Below are 19,759 nucleotides of genomic sequence, written 5' to 3' on the forward strand. Positions count from 1 at the left end.
ACCCCAAAAACCCCCAAACTCACTGGTTCCTGCCCCATGGGGGGGTGATCCCTGCTTCCCCCCCACTGCCCTGTGCCACCAGGGGGGCTCTTCCATGAGCTCCCCAAAGTCATGAGGCCACTGCAGGAGCTGGCAAGTCTTGGGGGCGGGGAGGCTTGTTGGGTTTTTTTCCTTAAAACACAGGAGCTGAGGTAGGTGGGACAGCAATGGGGGGGAGGGTTGGGACAGCAAGGGAGGGTTGGAGGGCCTCATGCAGAGCCCCCCATGCAGCATGGGGCAGTAGGTGAGTCAGGGCTTTTTTTTTTTTAAAGGGCCAGGAGCTGTTCCCCCAAGCACTACCAGGAGTGACAAGAAATAATGGTCACAAGCTGGCAGAGGGTAGGTTTAGGTTAGATATCAGGAGGCGCTACTTCACTGTCAGAGCAGCTAGGATCTGGAACCAGCTTCCAAGAGAAGTGGTGCAGGCTCCTACCCTGGGGGTCTCTAAGAGAAGGCTAGATGTACACCTCGCTGGGGTCATTTGACCCCAGTACTCTTTCCTGCCATGGCAGGGGGTCGGACTAGATGATCTGCTCAGGTCCCTTCCGACCCTAGAAACTATGCGCTGGGGCTGGGCGAATCAGGAAGAGGATGGGTCCTGGCAGGGGTTCCCCCATGGTCCCCTCCCCCAGCTTCCCCTCCTCCACCCCTTACTTTCCAGCTCTGAGCCTGGCTCCAGCTCCCAGCTGCTGTGGGCGGGGACTGCCCGAATCATCAAAGCTCTCCAAATCTTTTCCGAATTGATTCAGACTTTTTCATTGGTCCCCTGATTCGATTTGGATTTGGAGATTTGGCCACCGAATCAGGCCTAATCTCCTCCGAATTGAATCAGCACCCAAAGCATCACACAGTCCTAACACGTACTTTACTTACAAACCAACTGCCAAAAAGCACACATCTAAATACCATTTTCTAGCCACCAGGGCGGCGTCACCACAAAATACCCACAAAAATCAATAGGTCCCTAGATCTGACCCACTTGAGCAGAAGAGCATGGAGCACCATTAACCCCCTTACAGGCAAAGGCACCAAAAAATGACATTGCCTTGGGTCAGCAAACCCCATCACGAAAATACTATGCAAAAACAGCAAGTACAGTAACCCAAGCAGGCAATACTTAACACAACTTAATTACCCTATAGTAAACTCAGTTTTTTCTTCCTTTTTACATTTTTCCTCCTCTTAAAGCATTCTCCAGGACAGGAAGTGCAAAACCTAAATATATATATTGCAGACACAGGTGTGATACAAATACAAATGATATTGTAAAACTATCTGAGCACTTGAAGCAAGAAACCTATTCTCTCAGCACATACAACAGACACTGACTCAAAAATGGAGGGACAACATTGCAAGTACAATTTTAGAAGCCATGCTGAGGTCCATTAGGCAAATTAGGATCTCAGCATCTTATTTCAGGTCGAAGCATCATATGAGAAAATTACATTCCCATGCTGAATCTGGGTTTTCCCTCCTAATTAATATGCTACCGCTTGCTTAAGAATCTGGTATATTTCATCTGCTGTTAATTGAAGAATCCCCTCTGTGACTTCCATACCAAATGTGATCAGTTTGCAAATCAAAAGCTGCATTACTGTTGTTCTGTTTTACCTGTCCAACTGAAAATACAACTTGGGATCTTAAAATTAAACTGTATTTTTCCTGTCTTTGACAGCAGTCACTGCCAATAAAGTATTAAGAAATCAATAATAAAAAAAAAATACTAGATAACTGGTGATTTTATTTTACATGAAGCAGAATGGACTCTACCTCACTCTCCAACACCTGGACTGAGTCTGCAATGCTAAGTTTACCCAAGTGGAAAATAGTTTACCAACGAAGTCTCCCAATATGACTTGACAAGAAACACAAGGCTTAATTCAGTGCCCATAACTCAGTTAAAAGGATTCCCACAGAGATCAGGTCAATGGGATCAGGACTATAGAGCAAATAAGTTAAATAAGGCAGCCATACTTTACTCCTAAGTACCCAAATTGTTCAGACCAGATTCTATGCAAAATTAAACTCTTTCCAATCACTTTGTTAGACTTTACAGATTGTTTTGAAGCACATTAAGAAAAAAGATTCACATAATTCAACACCATATTAGGCCAAGAGCAAGATTCAGCATTTGCTCACAAACAGAAAATGTGCAGAATATGATCATGTGTCTGCCAAGAATATTTCCTTGTTCCAAGATAGTTGTGCTTTCTCTAGATACTGTAATTGTTTCGTTCTGGCAAAGATAAGTTTTACAAATTAACTTCTACTGACCCTCACTTCCCCATCCCTTCATAATTCTCATCACTGCCTTCTGCATGACTAATGTTTGTTTATTTCAGCTTCTCTGCGGCAAAGGCTTCCCATCAAACATCTGTCTCAAGAAACGTGCTAGCTGGAGGGTATGAGCTATGTGATTACTCTGTTCTTGAATCCTCACTTCCAGTCCTTCGAGCCAAACATAGCGTAGTCTCTGGGTGCTTTCTGCAAACACAGTGCCTGCCTTCAAGCTCACCTCGCAATTCAGGACACAGCCTGCCATTCTTCCATTTGCACCAAGTCACTCCTAAGCTCTGGCAGACTGCAGGTGTGTAGCTTTCCATCTGAGGTTTCTTCACTCATTAATCTATTCCCATCCACATAACCAGCATTATTTCCTGGAACAGATATGCTATTACAATCTGATCGCTAACATTTACAGTGCAGTACGATACAGAGCTAGCACTATGTTAATAAGGAGCGAGAGGTTATAAAATCTCCTGTCAGTTTCTGAGACGCATTAGAAGTGGTTTGGTTTGCTCACCTACTACTTAACCTATAATCTTGATGGTGGCAGGTGCTCTTTCATTACTGAAGTCTTCTCTTCCCCATTTTTTTCCCCTTTTGTCTGCAGCCCAAGAGGTCATCCTACTAAGAGTTGGGCCCTGAAGCTGGAACAATCAATATGCAACCCAAACTTCTTTTCCTTTTCAACAGCAAGGTATGTCCAGGCTGCAACATCTGGGTCTGTAACTGAACTATCCCATTTACTGGTCTAAGTGCCAGTGGAGAAATCAATGTGCGTCTGGTATCTTCCTTGGGAAGAAATAGATGTAAATTGTGAGCTTTAATTAGAAACTACCCCAAATCAAAACTCTTGATCCTGAATTTGATTGATATTTGAAAACTTAATCCAAGCCCATATCCAAATATTGAAGACAGCTCTGATTTTATAAAGTGCCACCCTGAACCATAGACTGGACCATCCTCACAGTGGTATTATTCAAAGTCCAGACCCAGATGTTTGTTTGTTGGGGGGGGGCGGGGTTGAGCTATATCTAGAGCCACTCTTCTCCTCATTCAGAATCTGCTAATTAAATCCTCAAAGGTTTAAATGCATCTTCCTTGGACTTAGATGTTCTGGCAGAAGCAGTTGACTAAGAAAATACGTTGTATCTGGCTCCTTGGCTGTTCTGCTCAAAGACTCTCCTGACCTTTACTAATGCTGTTCTCCACAGAAATAGGATTTTCAGGCATAGTGGCCCAAGTGCTCGGCTCTTTCTCCTTGGCAGCCGATTTCTGCCAGCCTTATCAGGACTGGTCATTGGATGCAGTAAGAACCCCAGTGTCACGTGAGATTACAATTGTGGCCAGCACCTATACCATCTTTGCCATGTAATCTTTTCCAGACTGAGGGACACTGGGGTCTGCCACAAGACATTACAATAATCAAAGAGCAGTGGGAAGGCACTGGGTTGCGATAAGAACAGTTCTGCCCATTGTTTTCCTAAGCTAGAAGCATAGAGAAGTGATGCACAGTGGATGTGCACCCACAAGCAGTGAAATAAAGACATATGTATAACTGAAACAGAAACGGGTATATAAAGCAAACTAAATACTAAAAAGCGCATGACCAAACTCAGAAACTTAAGGAGCACGTCTAGCCTGTCCCGCAAGTGAAAGATGAACCCCTGACCCGGCATGGAGCACTACTGAAGTCAACGAGATTCATAAATACGAGTCCCTGTTGGATCAATGGCTTACTGAAGAAAAGACAACACAGAATTACGATGCTGGTAGAAAGATCACAAGAGAGATGCTAGACTGCCCTGTTTCTAGAAATCTGCCACTTAAAACCATGATGCCAAAACAGGAGTGTGAAAGCAAATAAAATAAAATAAAATAAAAATACTGGGGCTGGACAACTTCACAGCTGAGGAGGGGGAAAAAAAGAGAGAAAGGGAGAGTGAGCGAAAAATGAACAGTGAATAACAGCAAGCACTGGTGAACAGTGGTACCAAAGTGCCATCTACACTCATAGCCAAGGACAGCACTTAATGATAATGAATGTATTAACACTAATATGATCAGCTCATGCACTATAGCATTAGGAAGTTTTAACATGCCTTGAGTACTCTGTTAGAGGAGGCGGCCAGGCAGTGCTTCATAAATTAAATCAAATACATTATGTGATCACATTTATTTTTATCTGAGTCACTTGAATTTTTTTTATCACCTTAAAAAAGAGAAAGAATACAGATCTGCCCTGCCAGCCCATCAATTTGTCAAGTTTAGATTTTAAAATACACATACACACACACAATTTACACCCACTGAGCATATTTTTATACTCACATAAAAATTTATTCCAGAAGTGTTTTGCCAATATGTCATCCATAAAGTTTGTTTAGACATTTATATATATTATATATAGTAGGCTAAGGGTTGCTCTTGTGCTGAGAAGCTGCTCATCTCAATTATGGCAAGCAGACTCTTGGCATCGTTTTTGCACACGTGTTTTGCACACGTGAAAATGCTAGGTAAAGGCATAGGGTAGATTGTGGTTCTGACTACAAATGGGGCAGGGTCAGAGAGTTGCCCTTCTCATACTCTTAGCTGGGCTAGGAGTGTATATTTAGGGTGTATGCACATTGCACTAGACAGGGCCCTACTCACCTGTTTGCTTACTTCTCTTTGCAGCAAGTGAACATGGAATGAGAGATTCTCCCCTATTCATTGTCAGAGTAGTTATTCCTTGGGAGAAAGGTGGCCCAGAGGACTGTGCCCAAGGTGAACATCTTTCCCAGATCAGGGGTAGCTTGCTGGGGCTGATACAGCACCTGTTGCTCATGAATGCTCTTCAAATCAAGGGATCCTGTACTTGAAAAGCTCAGCCCAGGAAGTGCAATGCAGCCAAAGGAGTCTATCCATCTCCTCAGGGCTGTTGAGCACCAGAACTACTGCCATCCACAACACACAGCTTCCCACTCCTGGAGATAATCCCAGAGAGATGCTACCGCGGTCTACGATGGAAGCTGATACAATTACAGTTCAATTATGTTGGTCTTATGCCATTCCTGCTCCACAGGGAATTGTCTTTCCAAGATGGTGCAACCCCTTGCATGGTCCTGATATGTGACTGTGGAGAAAATCTAGCCTCGTCTCTCTCACCTGGGCATCATGTGACAGCAAATATAACTAGAGAAAAATATCCAAATGAAATGCAAGAGAGTCAAGGGACAACAAAAGGGAGGCGGAGGAGGATGTGATGTTTGGGGAGGATGGACACGTCTAGAAAGGGTGATTTTCCACTTACAGGTGGAGCAGAGAGAATCACTTGTAGGTTTTTTATTACGACTACTACTACTTTGGTGAAAAACAATAACACAGAAGTGCCTATTTTCTTCTTAAGCTAAGTACCTGCCACGTCCTGCTTGGCTCTTTTTATTCCCTCTCAGTTTGTATTCGATTATTAGGAGATAACTTATGAAAAGCAATTTCAAAGGCTGTATAGTACCACACTCATCTTTCCAAATGTTTCTTTTAATGGGTTCTTCATATTCGACAGTGTCCTGGGCTTTGTATTAAATAACCATAGAAAGTCTCTCTGTGATACAGCTTCAATGATCATCTGACACAGATCTGATTATATGATCCAGAAAAAAAGCTTTTATGCTTCCTTTGGGCCGTGACTGCATGGTTCTTCCTTTCCTTCGCTGTTGTGATGCTTTGTACCGCTCCTGTCTGCTTGCTACTGTCAAGGTAGCAATTTCTGTGAATGCACTCAGGTAACTCAGCAATACTACAAGCCACTGAAAACTACTTTCATATTACAGCTTGTCTTAAGCTATGTGCAAGTATGAATTTAGAGCCCAATTTAAAAAGGCATTAAGGTGCTTAAAGATACCAAAAGGTACCAAGTGGCATTTATAAAAGCTCCTAGGCAGATTAGGTGCCTAATTTCCAATGAAGCCTGGCCTTCTATCAACATTTTCAGGTATTTAAATACCTTTTCTAAATCTGATGCCTAGAGTTGTAAGAGACACAGCCTTGGCACACCTAAAGAATAAAACTGCCTCTTCATCAAAGAAGTGGTACCACTCACTATATTGGAAAGTCCCAGTGTATGAAATAGAAAATGAGGATGATATGAAGCCTCACTTTCATATCAAAGCTAATAGCCACCTTCCCACATTTAATTTTGAAAGGGCATTGGCAGGACTAATATTAGAGCTGTCCACTTTTATTTTCCCTGAGTTGAATGTACATACCTGCAGGTCATGCCGTCACTGCACGCATGCATAAAGAACACTGTTCTGTGCCCACACAGGAACGCTGCTCTCCCGGCCTTGCAGATCATGCAATTCTCGTATAGTTCAATCACCTCTTAATCTCTACTGAGCAAACAGATCAAGGGGAGAGAGGCAATGATCAACATGCCTGTGTGCGCCCTCCAAAGAAAACACTGGCCTGGTTTTGTTAGAACAAGATTGCGTAGGACAGTTAAGCTAAAGCTGTGTCCTATATTCTATGGGTACTCAAATGAGACAATACAACTAGCCAAGTGTCAAATCCCAACACAAGGGCAAGAGGAGAAATAGAACAGGTCCTCAACAAGTTCTACATAGCATCTTAATGCCTCGTAATCGTCAATGTAGCCATCTTTCCAACTTCCCTGTGAAGTAAGGAAGTGCTTTTATCCCTGTTCTACAGGTGAAGGACAGAGGCACAGAGAAACTAAAAGTCAAGAAGGATATCTGTAAAAGAGCAGAAATTTGACTCAAGTCTTTGGACTCTCCTTCCATTTCCTTACCCACAAGACAGACCTTCTTAACCAAGCTAAAATATGAGAGAAAAGACTGTAAATTACCTACTTATACCAATTAATTAAATTACCTTGCATAGATTAAATGTGATTCTCAAACCACTGACCTTGACATTTGTAATGTAAGTTACATATTAGAGTTCTTGGGCTCAACACTTTCCCTTTAGAAACAAGTTGTACAAAATATGAAATTCTGTCTTCTGGAGAAAAAATGTTAGGTTATCCAGTCTAAAAATTTGGAATGTGTACTCCATTAGGAAGAGTAGAGGGAGATATTTAGCCATACATAGCCATGTCATAGCTGTCTCTTATGAAAGCTTATGCCTCTCTCAACTAGTGACATCTTGACCTGCCTTCATTAAACTGAGATAATCCTTTTTGCACTGTTACACTACCATGATGATGACACTACTGAGAAAGTAACACTCATCCTATAAGAATTAATCATAAAATCATAGAAACTAGGGCTACAAGGAACCTTGAGAAGTCACCTTGTACACCGCCCTGGCCCAAGGAAAGGTAAATTATACTTAAACCATACTTGGTAGAGTAGGGGTGGGCAATTATTTCGGGCGGAGGGCCACTTACTGAGTTTTGGTAAGCCATCAAGGGCCTCATGACAGGCAGCCAGAGGCAGATAAATATTAATTTCCTAAAATTTTTTAGGGGCCCCGTGGGCCAGATAGAATGGCCCGGTGGGCCTTATCCAGCCTCTGGGCCACATTTTGCCTACCCCTGTGGTAGACGGTTGTCAAACCTCTGCTTTAAGAAAACCCAATGATGGAGAGTATATAATCTCCTTAGATAATCTACTATCGGATTTAACTCTTCTTAGCATTAGGAAGGGGGTTTTTGTTCACTTTTTTCCCCACTAAAGTCTAACCTCATTTCAGTCCATTACTGCTTGTCCTATCCCCATTCAATGGAAAAAACAGCACATGACCTTATTTGCAGTAATCTTTTCACATACTGGAACACCAGACTTTCTCCCCTCAGTGGTTCTCTCTCAAGATTAATCTCAGTCCTTTCATTTTTTTCTCATGTTATCTACATGTCCAGTTGTTTTTGTTTCTCTCCTTTGAACTTTTTCCAACTGGTCCACACAACCACAATGCCCAAAACTGGACATAATGTTACTACTGAAGCCCTACCATTGTTGAGTAGAGTGGAGGACATACTTCACTTAAGGCATGTACACAAGTGCAGGCAGCCTTTTCACAAAGTGCCATGAGTTAGCATGTCATTGAACCCAACAGGCATTCACTTGCAGGGGGGCAGGCATCTCAGAGCTTGCCTGCACTGGCCATAGCTAGAAGATAGGGGCACTCCAGCAACCTCCTAAGAAATTGCCAGATCATGCCTCTCCCCAGCTGTCAACTGTCAGCAATGGTGGGGGGAAGGGACAGATCCCTCCCTCCTGTGAACCCCCCCACCCCAAGACACCCCTGCTGAGGTCTTGGAGGAAATCAGGGTGGGCCTGCATGGTGGGGGGGCTCCCTTCCTCCCTCCCCCGTGCAAGCATCTTTCCAGTTGCAGAGGATGCTGTGCCCAGAGCTGGGGGGGGGGCGGGAACAGAGATCCCCTTCCTCACAGGCCTGGCCCTGCTCCCCCACAAGACCCCAGCAGAGGTAGCCTGGCTGAGCTCACGAGGCAGGGGCGTTCCATTTCCCTCCCCCAGCCCCAGCTCTGGACATGGCAGCCATGAGGCTGTTCTCATCAAGAGCCTCAGGTAGGGGAAGGAACAGAGCCCTCTCCCCCCGCCATGCAGGCCTAGCTCAGATACTCCTACTGGAGTCTTATGGGGACCCAATCCAGGCCCACATTGTGGGGGGGTTCAGTTTCTTCCCCCCCCCCCCAACTCCAGGCAAGGCAGCCTCTGCCACTGTCAAGTTGCTCACATAAGAGCCCAGGTAAGAGAGCCCAGGTAAGGGAGCCCCACCCCCCCCCCCCCCCGCACTTCATGGGCATGACCTGGCTTCCCCCAGGACCTCATCAGAGGCTGTTGGCACACACAGTAGAGGGGGCTTCCTTTCTCCAGGCCTGGGGGTAGGGTGCTCGCTGGCATGGGTGCAATCACCCAAAAATTAACCCTTGCAGGGAACACAGGTTCCCTAAGGTGCTGTGCCTTAGAGCGCGCATCAGATATTTTATCAGACAAGAGTTAAATTTTCATGTGATTGGCCATTTTAAAAGTGCTCTGCAGTTGTTAACATTTGTTATATTACAGCTGTAGTGTATTTTCAGGGGCCTCATCGCATGAAAAAATGTAACTTCTGTAAGCGCCCCTAAACAATTCTGTTCATGCATCCCACTACGTAGATTGCTTTTGTCACCCAAGTAGGACATAATTACTCATGTTCCTTTTCTGATCTGTTATAAACCAGAACTGCAGTTGTTCCCCATCTTTTATTTTCACAGTTGATTATTCTTAAGTGTAGTACTTGGTACTGTCCATGTTGAATTGTATCCTATTCATTTCAGACTATTTCTCCAATTTGTCAGGATCATTTTAAATTCTAATCCTGTCCTCCAAAGTACTTGCAATCCTTCCCTCCTGCAAATTTAATACATGTACATGCTATTCCAAGTCATTAAGGGAAATATTGACTAATCCTAATAAGCCAGGACAGAAGCCTTGCAGAACCCTGGTTGATACATCCCTTCAGTCTGACAGTGAACCACTGACAACTACTCTTTGAGTAGTTTCCCAAACAGTCATGCAACACCTGTAATAGCTTTACTTTGAGACATTTTCCTATCTTGCAAAGAGGTCACATGAGACGATACCAAAAATCCAGCTATGTCACATCTACAGGTGTTGATGCTCCCCTTTCCAAAGTTGTTTAGGTTGTTTTGACAGCCATGTCGGCTCCTATACACTCATGTTACTCCCTTTTGAGTAAATCCTAAATCTTTGGAATATTTTGAGAGCCAAGATAGCTACTTAAAATAGGTGCGATTTGCAGCTACATTTTAATATCAATTCAAAGCTTCTCCTTTGTGAATGAGTGTGACAAACTCCACGTTGAGAAGATGTTAGGGTGGGCTGACTACCCTACCTAACCATTTGCAATTACAATGGCTATTATTTTTAAACCATACATTGTCACCACCTTGTCAGGCCCAAGATGCATGCCAACTGAATGTCCCTTTGTGTGTGCTAAATACCTTACTTACCTTCTAGTAATACCATGAAATTACAAAAGTAAATTTATATCAAATACTTGTAGCAGCATTAAAAATGGACCCACCTGAAGGAATAGGAAGGGCTGCCCTGCAGACGACAGAGTGTGAAGAGACAGTTTGTCCCAGTAGGCACACCATTTGCCCTGAAGGGTACTGAAGCTGTTTTGGAGGCAGCCCTCTTGGAAGTTGGAGGGGTGATGTAACACCAGTAGGGTTTGAATGAGAGACATCAGCAAAAGCCCAGGAAAAGTCCTGGCCCAGGATTGTCTTAGAGGCTTGGTTAAAAGAGGGGAGCAGGTTTCCCAGTGGGGAGAACAAAGGAAAGAGAGGGGGTGGGAGATAGGCTGGAGACCAGAGAAAGGATCTCCCCATAGCCATCCTCTCCTCTCCCATCCCTACCCCAAGGCCTGCAGAAGCAGAAGTGAGAGGCTTCACCAGGAGTGCTGCACTGTGTCCATTTTCCCTCCTTCCCCTCGGAGCCCTGCCAGGGCAGGCACAAGAGGAGCTGCCTGTGAGGAGACTCTGAACCTGGGAAGACCCTCCTGCAAGCCCCTGAGTACCTGGGTGAGCACAGGAGGGGAGGGGGGTGCAGGGCCAGGGGCAGCCTGCTTGACACTGCCCTGGTTTTTCCCCTGCAAGTGAGAAGGCACTGGGAAGGGAGCCCTGGGCTAGACGGGCAGGGACTGCTCCAGCCACCAGAAGCTCGGGGGCAGGCAAGGCCCAGGGAGGGGCTGCATCTGCCAGGTGCTATAGGCTGTGCTGGGCAGGGGAAACTGTTACAACCTGCAGCCCAGACACTGCCAGGGAAGGGGTCTGGGCAGGAATCAGCTCTCTTGCAGGGACTGCAGGGGAGCTGCACGGAAACCCCTGGAGCTCATGCGAGGGACACCAGCAGCAGGGACACAGAGGTAAGCCTGCTCCCTGAGAAACCCAGCCGGGGCAGTGCACACAGGGTCCTCAGTACACAGTGTACAAGTTACAGACTGTGTAAACAAATTCTTGATGGTTTATTAGTTGAAGTATCAATGTATTTCTGTATTGGTTCCTTATTTATCATGGGTAATTTGTACACCTTCCCCTAGTGTAATGTGTATCCAAGAAGCATTAATCCTTAAACCACCATCACCAGGTCATGCAATGTAACATTTGTTCTATTGCATTAGTTATATGTTACCCTGTAATTAATTAAATCCTGCAAATAGTTTTATAACAGTCTGCAGCAAGGTTGTTTGATTATAACGGGAGGCTCTCCTCTCGGGGACCCTGCAGCAGCTACCCAGGGAGCTGGGCAGGGCCACTGGCTACCGGGTATCCCAGGATCCCACTGTTCAGGTGAAGGCATGGGTTGTGTCACACCCAGGGTTACATACTATAATACAGACATATAACAATGATAAAACTGAACACAGCTTATTATAACTACATATGAACAGATACCAAACACCACAGGAATAAATCTAATTTTGGAGGATATGAAAGAATGCCTTGATCTTCAAAGCCTAGTCTCTAAGGTATATATTTTTCACAAACAACATCTAAAGTAGGTCTAGAAGCAACTGCATTGACATTAACTGAATTACACCACCATAAAACCACTATATGAGAGTAGAATCAGACCCATTGTTTTCAGCTGGTATATTCAATTTTGGATGGCATTGGTTAGTCTGGTAACAATTTATGAGACTGGAACATACTCGGTTCATTTCCACCAGATGCCAGATCACAACACCGTTTTGACAGCAGATTTATATGATCTCAGACCAGCGTGAAGTTCACTTCTTTTGTTTGTTATAACTTCTTAAAGCCTGCAACACAGCTCCCAAGTACAAATAATAATTAATTTTTGAAAGCAGAGACATACAACCTGCATTGTTTGATTTGCAATATGCTTCGCTTAATATTTTCTGTAGAGAATTCTTGAGAAGAAATGCTCCTTATTTGTCAGCAAAGGTCTGTGTATTAAGATTTAAAACACATGCTGCAAATACAGAATGGCAAAGAAATATGTTAATTATGCCCAAGGAAGAATGCACTGGCTTGCTTCAGCTCTTAGTTATGGTGCTGCCAATCTAGAGCAGGGATGCTCAACCCCTGACCCACAGGCCGGATCTGGCTCATGGAGTCATGCCACCTGACCCACAGGATTCCCCACGCATCTGAAAATTTGGCAGTCAGGAAGTGGTGGCAGCAATTGATACTCCCCGGCTGCCAAGTTTCTGGACCCCTGGGGGAGCCCCACAGGCCAAATAGCGCACTAGATTGGTGCACAACGGTAGCTCAGGACCCAATCTAGGTACACAGGGGCCACCTGGAGGCAGTGTAGGGCCTGACCTGTACCAGTTATTGAGCTCATGGCACCAACAGGTTGAGCATCACTGATCTGGAGTAATCCTCCTTACATTAGTGGACTTACTCTAGATTTGCCCTCAGTAAGAGACCAAAGAATCCATCCAAATACATCTGAGCAATTCTGCTTATGCAATTATTCCACAAACCAGTTCACTTTTCACAGCCAACCAGTTATGACCCCATTAGCTCAGAAGGCCATGTAAGCTCAGAATGTCATTTTTCTATCAGATTGCCAAGAGTTGGACATTCAAGGCAGTTGCAACCTTCCAAACTCGTAACAGGCAAGCTGGAGATGAATATGCTGATTAGCTACAAGATAATTTGATGGGCAAGATACTGAAAGGGGCTCAAACCACTCTCCAAAACTGCACACCCAGATTTGGGCATATGCACCAGGCAGCATCAGCAATTCCAAATGAGCATGCAATAGGATGGCACCCAAGCTGCGCTGGAAATTGAGAGATGAGCTCCTGACTCTTTCGGGGACTCCAAGTCTTGATGCTTAACATTTTGCACAGAGTAAAGTGTAGATATCTGGGCATAAACGGGCTTTTCTTTTGGGAGGAGGAGAGCTCTTCAGAATACATATAAATAAAACAAGTGACAACAGCATCAAAAGTTGGATGATCCATTATGTCCACAAAACCAAATACCTAACCACACCAGCACCCACAAATAACATTCCTCCCCATGGTTGCTGCACTGGACAAAGGCTTATGATTAGATACAACCTACTGATGTCACATATTTAAAATTAAGTCACATTGAAGAGGTCCCACGTGAGAATAATCAATTTTCAAATCCCAAAGATCTGAAACATTGTAAATTTTAAGAATGGGTACAAATAGGAAGAGCTCTTTTGACTTAAAAGAATTGATGCTAATTTGTACAAGCTAAGAACCTAGCCAGTTTGTATTCAGTCTCTTTCAGTCAAGAGGAAAATGGATCCTGATTTTGTATTTACACTACACATCCAGTCCAACAATAATATATAGGTCAGGCAACTGATTGCTGGAGGATGGTTTTGCTTCATAAAATAATGAATCCAAAAAGCTTTTACTTGCAGTAAAACATTTGACTGCTAAAGCAATTGTTTATGAATGTCATTAGAAGCTAGTCTGGCTCCAATTTACATTCTTTTATTTGTTCTATTGCTGTAAACCCAGAAGGACATGGTATACTCAGATTGAAATAAGCCTTAAACCCCAGTAAAAATCTGTCAATGTTATTACAGCGCATTGTGTGTGTGATTCTGCTGAGTGTTATACATGTGATTCCCACTGATAATAGTTTACAGAGAAAAATGCATAGGTGTGATGAAGGCTACACAGTGCTTTAATTGCAAAACAGCCACATGTCCACTACAACATCCTTTATTGAACATCTATTCCAGAAAAAAACAAAATTGGATGGACGGGCATTTTTATACTAATACTTTGGGGAAATCTTATTCTAATGATGTTGGGCAGGTACTGTGGTATATTATAGTGGGATCCATTTAAATGGATAATTTCACTCCAAAGCCTAGATGTCTATTTTTATTTAGTCTTTATTTTTTTTTTAAAGAATGAGGAGTATAAATGCAACGGGAAACACAAAAAGTATGGTTCTATAAGCATGTCAAGATTCTCATATATTTCTCTTTCCAAGCAAAAGTGTTTTTTTTAAACTGAATTTTCTTTGACAGGTGATCATTTTGAAGAACTTCCTTCAATATTTTTAGAATCTAATTTTGCTCTGCAAAAACTGTATCTGCCTAACAGAACTATTCCTTTAACAGCTGTTCCCATCGTTGGACTCAACTGAACTATTCCTGAAACCCCTGAGCTGCAGTACAGGTTGGGAAAAGATGTGTGAAGAGGCACTGAGAATACAAAAAAGACACAATCAGCCAATTTTACTGCATAAATCCTTTTCAGAGCCCAAATGTCTTGTTTTTTTAATGTAAACTGTGCACAAAGGGAAGCATAAAACTTCAGTGATTCAGGCCTTAAATGTTACCACTACAGGGAGTTTCGACAATTTACTGGTAATATACTGAGCAGTAGAGCTAAAGTAATATATAGAGCTCAGGGCAGGCATCAGTGTATGGGAAAATGTAAGTGAACCAAATTTATGAGTCCGGTTGCTCTTTAAAGGTGAAGTAGCTGGTGCTTCATACATTAACTTTACATTTCTCTAACTAGCGTGGCTCCAACTATGATGCAAATTGCTATCATTGTCTGAATAACTCTCTGTAGGTCCCTTTTCCAACAGCAGTAAGCTCTAATATCAATGTCAAGCTGATATTAAGTTTGATATCAGGTTCAGAAAAGAAATGCGATTCATTTGCCAACAAGCTCTAATCAATACCTTGGAAATTTATATGCACAAAACACTCTCACTTTGCTTTTAAACAAATAATTTCATCATAAGCTAGTTCTCAGTAAAACTGCAATAAGTTTTCACAATATATTACAGCAGCTATGGCTATTCAGTTCTAAATAATGGCTCCTTTGCTAGACAAGTAAATTGAAATTGATTTGTTTCAGCCTTCTGTGCTAGAACATACAATGCCTGCTTACAACAACCCTACTGACTTCTGCAAACAGTGCTCAACCTTGCTTCCTCAAGGACTCATGGCAGATTTTTTAAATCATTCCCCTTCTCTGCTGTAACCTTTGTGAACCAAGACTCCATTTAAGTGTCAGTTTCCAACAATAATACCTATGAAGAGGAAATTAGCGACTGACTTGAAAGCCTGCTTTGTATCGTAACATAATTTCCAGCAGTTGTTCTAAGGAAAAACAAAAAGGAGGATGAATTAAACTGCAAAAACCAGTGGGATTTAGTGTACATATTGCAAAACAGAAATTTGCACATACCCCATTTCAACAGTTTGAGAAATCTGTGGTATGCCAACATGCCTGCAATACAGCTCCCATCTGCACACACAATGGCAGGCCAGCCTTTTCCTTCCTATGAGTATTGAATATGTTCTCTCTTCTACACACAAGAACATTAAGAAATCATTAAAATAAGATTAGGACCATTATTAGCATGGCAGGAACCTTCAGTGTAGTATAGAAGAGACAAGAAGCCATATCTTCCACCAGAGTCCGTGGTTACAAACCCGGAAAATAAAAATCAACCATTCTCCCATCCTATTCATCCCTCCTTTCCTATTTAAGTCTGATTGGTAACATATCCCTCTGTATACAAAAATGAAACAACTGAAATTCTTTTCGTTACTGAAATTGCTGTGTTTCAAGCATCCTGATAACAAAAATCTTCCTGCATAATTTCCAGTTTGGTGCTTAATCTTATATTCGAGTTAGGACCATATTTTTTTTTAAAAAGGGGGATTTAGATGCCTACAATAGGATTTAGGCACCTAAAAAGCCAAAAAGTGCAATCCAAAGCCCCTTTTCTGTGTCCACCTAACCTTGGAGGCACCTAAGTCTAGTTAGGTGATTCTTTGTTTGGTCTCTAATGGCCCCTAGACATTTGCAAACTTCTGCTTACGCCCAGAGCTGCTCTGACCTAATTCTTACCTTACCCCCAGTGAAATGCAAAACTTAGGCATAATGGCTGCCTATACACATGGTCGGGGGGGGGGGGGGTGCTTGGCAAATGTGTTTGAATTAGAGCTGTTCCTGGAGAGCTGCTCTAATTAAAATGCTTGAGTTTCACGTGTATTAACCTCCTGCACATTTATTTAAAATGGCCTTAGGGGCACTTTATCTAACTCTGGTTGAGGTTAGAATATAAACCACCATGTGTATAGGCAGCCACTTGTGTCAAAGTCTCCTCAGGATCGAAACCAGTCAGTATGTTCTGAACATGTCTAACACATACTGACAGGTTCTGGTCCAAACTTCCAGGATTATCTTTATTATTGTAAAAAGCATAAAGTATAGATGGAGCCCAGTGCTCCTCTTTGCTAGGTGAAAGTTTTACAGGTCTATGCCCCTCTTTTGTTCTATTTTTCTCATTTGGCCTTGAAAACTACAGTCGCGCTTCCTGAACAAGTGCTATAATAATCAAATTAAACAACGGACCACCCCAACTACCACTACCTCCTCTTCCGTCACATTTTCTAGAGAAAACAATGAAGTCTGAACCCTGGTTTATTCTCTGAAAGAATTTTTGCAGGTCCCTCCCCCGCACCCCCAAGAAAGTGCTACGAGCTCCAGCTTGCAAACAGAGAGAGAAGGACATACCATGGCCACGTCAGTTTTTGGGATTGCCTTTCTGACCTTCCCTGGGCAACAAATAAGGAGCTTGGATACCTAGATTTGAGGTTTAGAATCTATTCTAGGGTTCAAGCACCTAAAACGTTCAGCATTGCAGAACCTATACTGTAGCTGGCTAAGCCTTTTCCTGGATCCAGCCCATAGTTGCTAATTCAAAGAGCTTCCTGGCAACAATTCATTCTCTTCTGTTTCACTTGATGTACAGCTTTGAAGACAGCATCCTTAGCCTCCTCATAAGCTCTATGATAGTGGTCCTGTTTACACACATGGAAGCATTTTCTTTACAGACTTTATTTGGAAGCGTTTAACAAAGCTATGAAAATGCATGGAAGGCTGAAGCTCCGCAGACAGTGACTCAGCCATTTCAAGTGTTAGGTTTCCAACACCTCAAGCATTAGAAATATTACAATTAGGCAAGCTAGAAAATGTATGCTTGAATTCAATTTACACGGGATGGCCCTTCCCTGCCCCCCAAAAAAAAATCCCAAAAGAAAATGTCATTTTCTTTGCACTATTGCAACTGGCAATATTTGTATTAGCCATCTTAAATAAAAGTCACTGTAACTGAGAGCAGAAATCAGCTGCGTTCTGTTTTGCGGAGGCTTTATACAACTCCAAACTCAAAAGGACCATGTGACCTCTTGGAGATACTCTATTACATGTAATAATTTAACTATTTTTTTAAACAGCAGAAGACAAAATTTAAAAAAAAAAAATGGACAGTTAAGCTTAAGACTTTCCTTCAGCTCATGGCAAGATGCATGCAATATCCCCAGAGCAGACTCAGTAGTGTACCTTGATAGCACAATGGAAGCTGAAACTCCATTGCAGGAAAGAGCAGATTACATACGTATTAAAGTTGTGCATGCTCTCAGACCCCACATCCAATTCAGGGGTCGTTCCAGCTTCTCCAGGTTTCATGTCAGCAGATTAACTGTTAGGTCTCATTAGTGTATTGGGTAGAAGTTCTCAGTGATTCTGTTTGGATTGATGCAATCCTACTGTAGTGGAAATTGGCTCTTGTGAATCAAGCAATACTCTGAGGGAAGATGAAGCAGCATTAAACACTATCAGAGATCAATCAGATGCAGATCAAATCTTCCCTCCATTTGTTCTGAGAAAACGCTTAAAACCACTGTTTCACATTTGCAGGTTAAAACATAGGTGTCATAGCAGAGGGAAACTACAACTACACTGGGTGTTTTCTGGTTGCATTACAACCCAAAATACCCACTGTACTTCTGAACATGCTACCAAAAGCAGAATGAATGCACTATGCACGAGTGCATCTGAAAAACTCCCATCAACTCCCATCATTGATTTTATTCTGGTGCCTCATTTTGCAGTAGGTTTTCCTTCCCTTTCCTAATACCCTGAGCATTTCTACTACAGACATTTTTCAACAGAAGAAAACTGTATTCAATATGATGGGCCATTAAAACCACGCTAATAAACTGGTCCCCAAAGAAAACAGACTACTCTAATTTTTCCCTTCATATGGACCAAATTAATTTTAAGAAAAATAGCAAATTAATGCCATTTTTCAGCAAAAACTAAATTTCCATATCATAAAAACTGGGTTTCTATTCCAATTAGCTCTGTCTTTTGTCCCAGGGCTCAGTAGGACCTCATTCCCTCCATGGTGATAATGCTGACAGCAGGTGCTGACCCCAGGTCAAATGACTGTTGCGTGGTTTGAATGCTGTCTTTAGTGTCTACCATCTTGCTGACTGCTGATCCACTGGAGGTCACTCAAGGTATTTTTCCGCTTGCAAACACGCTTTTTATATCATTACTTCTGGCGAATTAAAATTTTATCTATTCTCATTCCAAATTTACTGCTCTGTTCTAAAATTCCCATCTTCCTCTGGGTTACCCAACTATAAGTGTTCATTTGCTTCACATAAATGGCCTTACAACCATTTAAAATGACTCCCTTCACTCTCCAGTCTAACCTTGCCTCGCTCTTTTTCTCATTTACCTCTCAACCGGATCATTAAAACAAGAAGTGTCCCTTCTGACTGACACCACCAGAAGCAACCCACTCATCAACTGAAAATGACTGAGGCGGAGAAAGACCCAGGCATACTAGTCACTAAGAACATGACTGTGAGTCACCGGTGTGATGCAGCTGTTAGAAAAAGGCAAGTGCATTCATAGGATGTGTCAAGTGATAAATTCCCAGTTGAGATAGGGAAGTGTTAATGGCATCATAAAAGGGATATCCTGATATAGTGTGTACAATCCTGGCTACTCAAGCTCAAGAAAGATGAACCCACATTGGAACAGATGAAGAGAAAGGTCATTAGGATGAGCAAGGTTTGATAGAAGACCAAAAACACATGCCTTACCTACTCTGGAAACACAAAGGCAGACAGGTAATGGTGACTGTTCTCTCTAAAGTCTTTGGGGAGGGGAATGAAGCAACTAGATGCGACAGATAAATACTGGGATAAGAACAAATGGAAACAAGTCACACAGAAATAAATTTAGGCTGGAAATGAAGAGAAGCTTTCCAGCTGTAAGATAACTGAGGATCTAGACCAGCCTTCCAACAGGTTTATTGTCCCTACTGCTACTAACTACTCTTTTAAGACGGAGCTTGATCCATTTATGAGTGGGATTATTACAACAAGGTTGCCTGTAATTACAGGGATTGGATTTGATAATCCAAGAGGTATTAAGCTGTGCGTTCATACAAGAGGAAGATAATTGCCTTCGAATGCATAGCAAGGAAGCCAAAGAGGATTCGTACATTCTCGGGGTGCCATCAGAAATGACCCCCACCCACCCACTCCTATTCCACATGCTCCAACCAGGAATTAGGGCAGTAGGGGTACCCCAATAGCACCTAAAGGCACCACTC

Source organism: Crocodylus siamensis, chromosome 8, assembly GCF_052110815.1.
Source record: "Crocodylus siamensis isolate JL-2025a chromosome 8, ASM5211081v1, whole genome shotgun sequence".
NCBI classification, from domain to species: domain Eukaryota; kingdom Metazoa; phylum Chordata; order Crocodylia; family Crocodylidae; genus Crocodylus; species Crocodylus siamensis.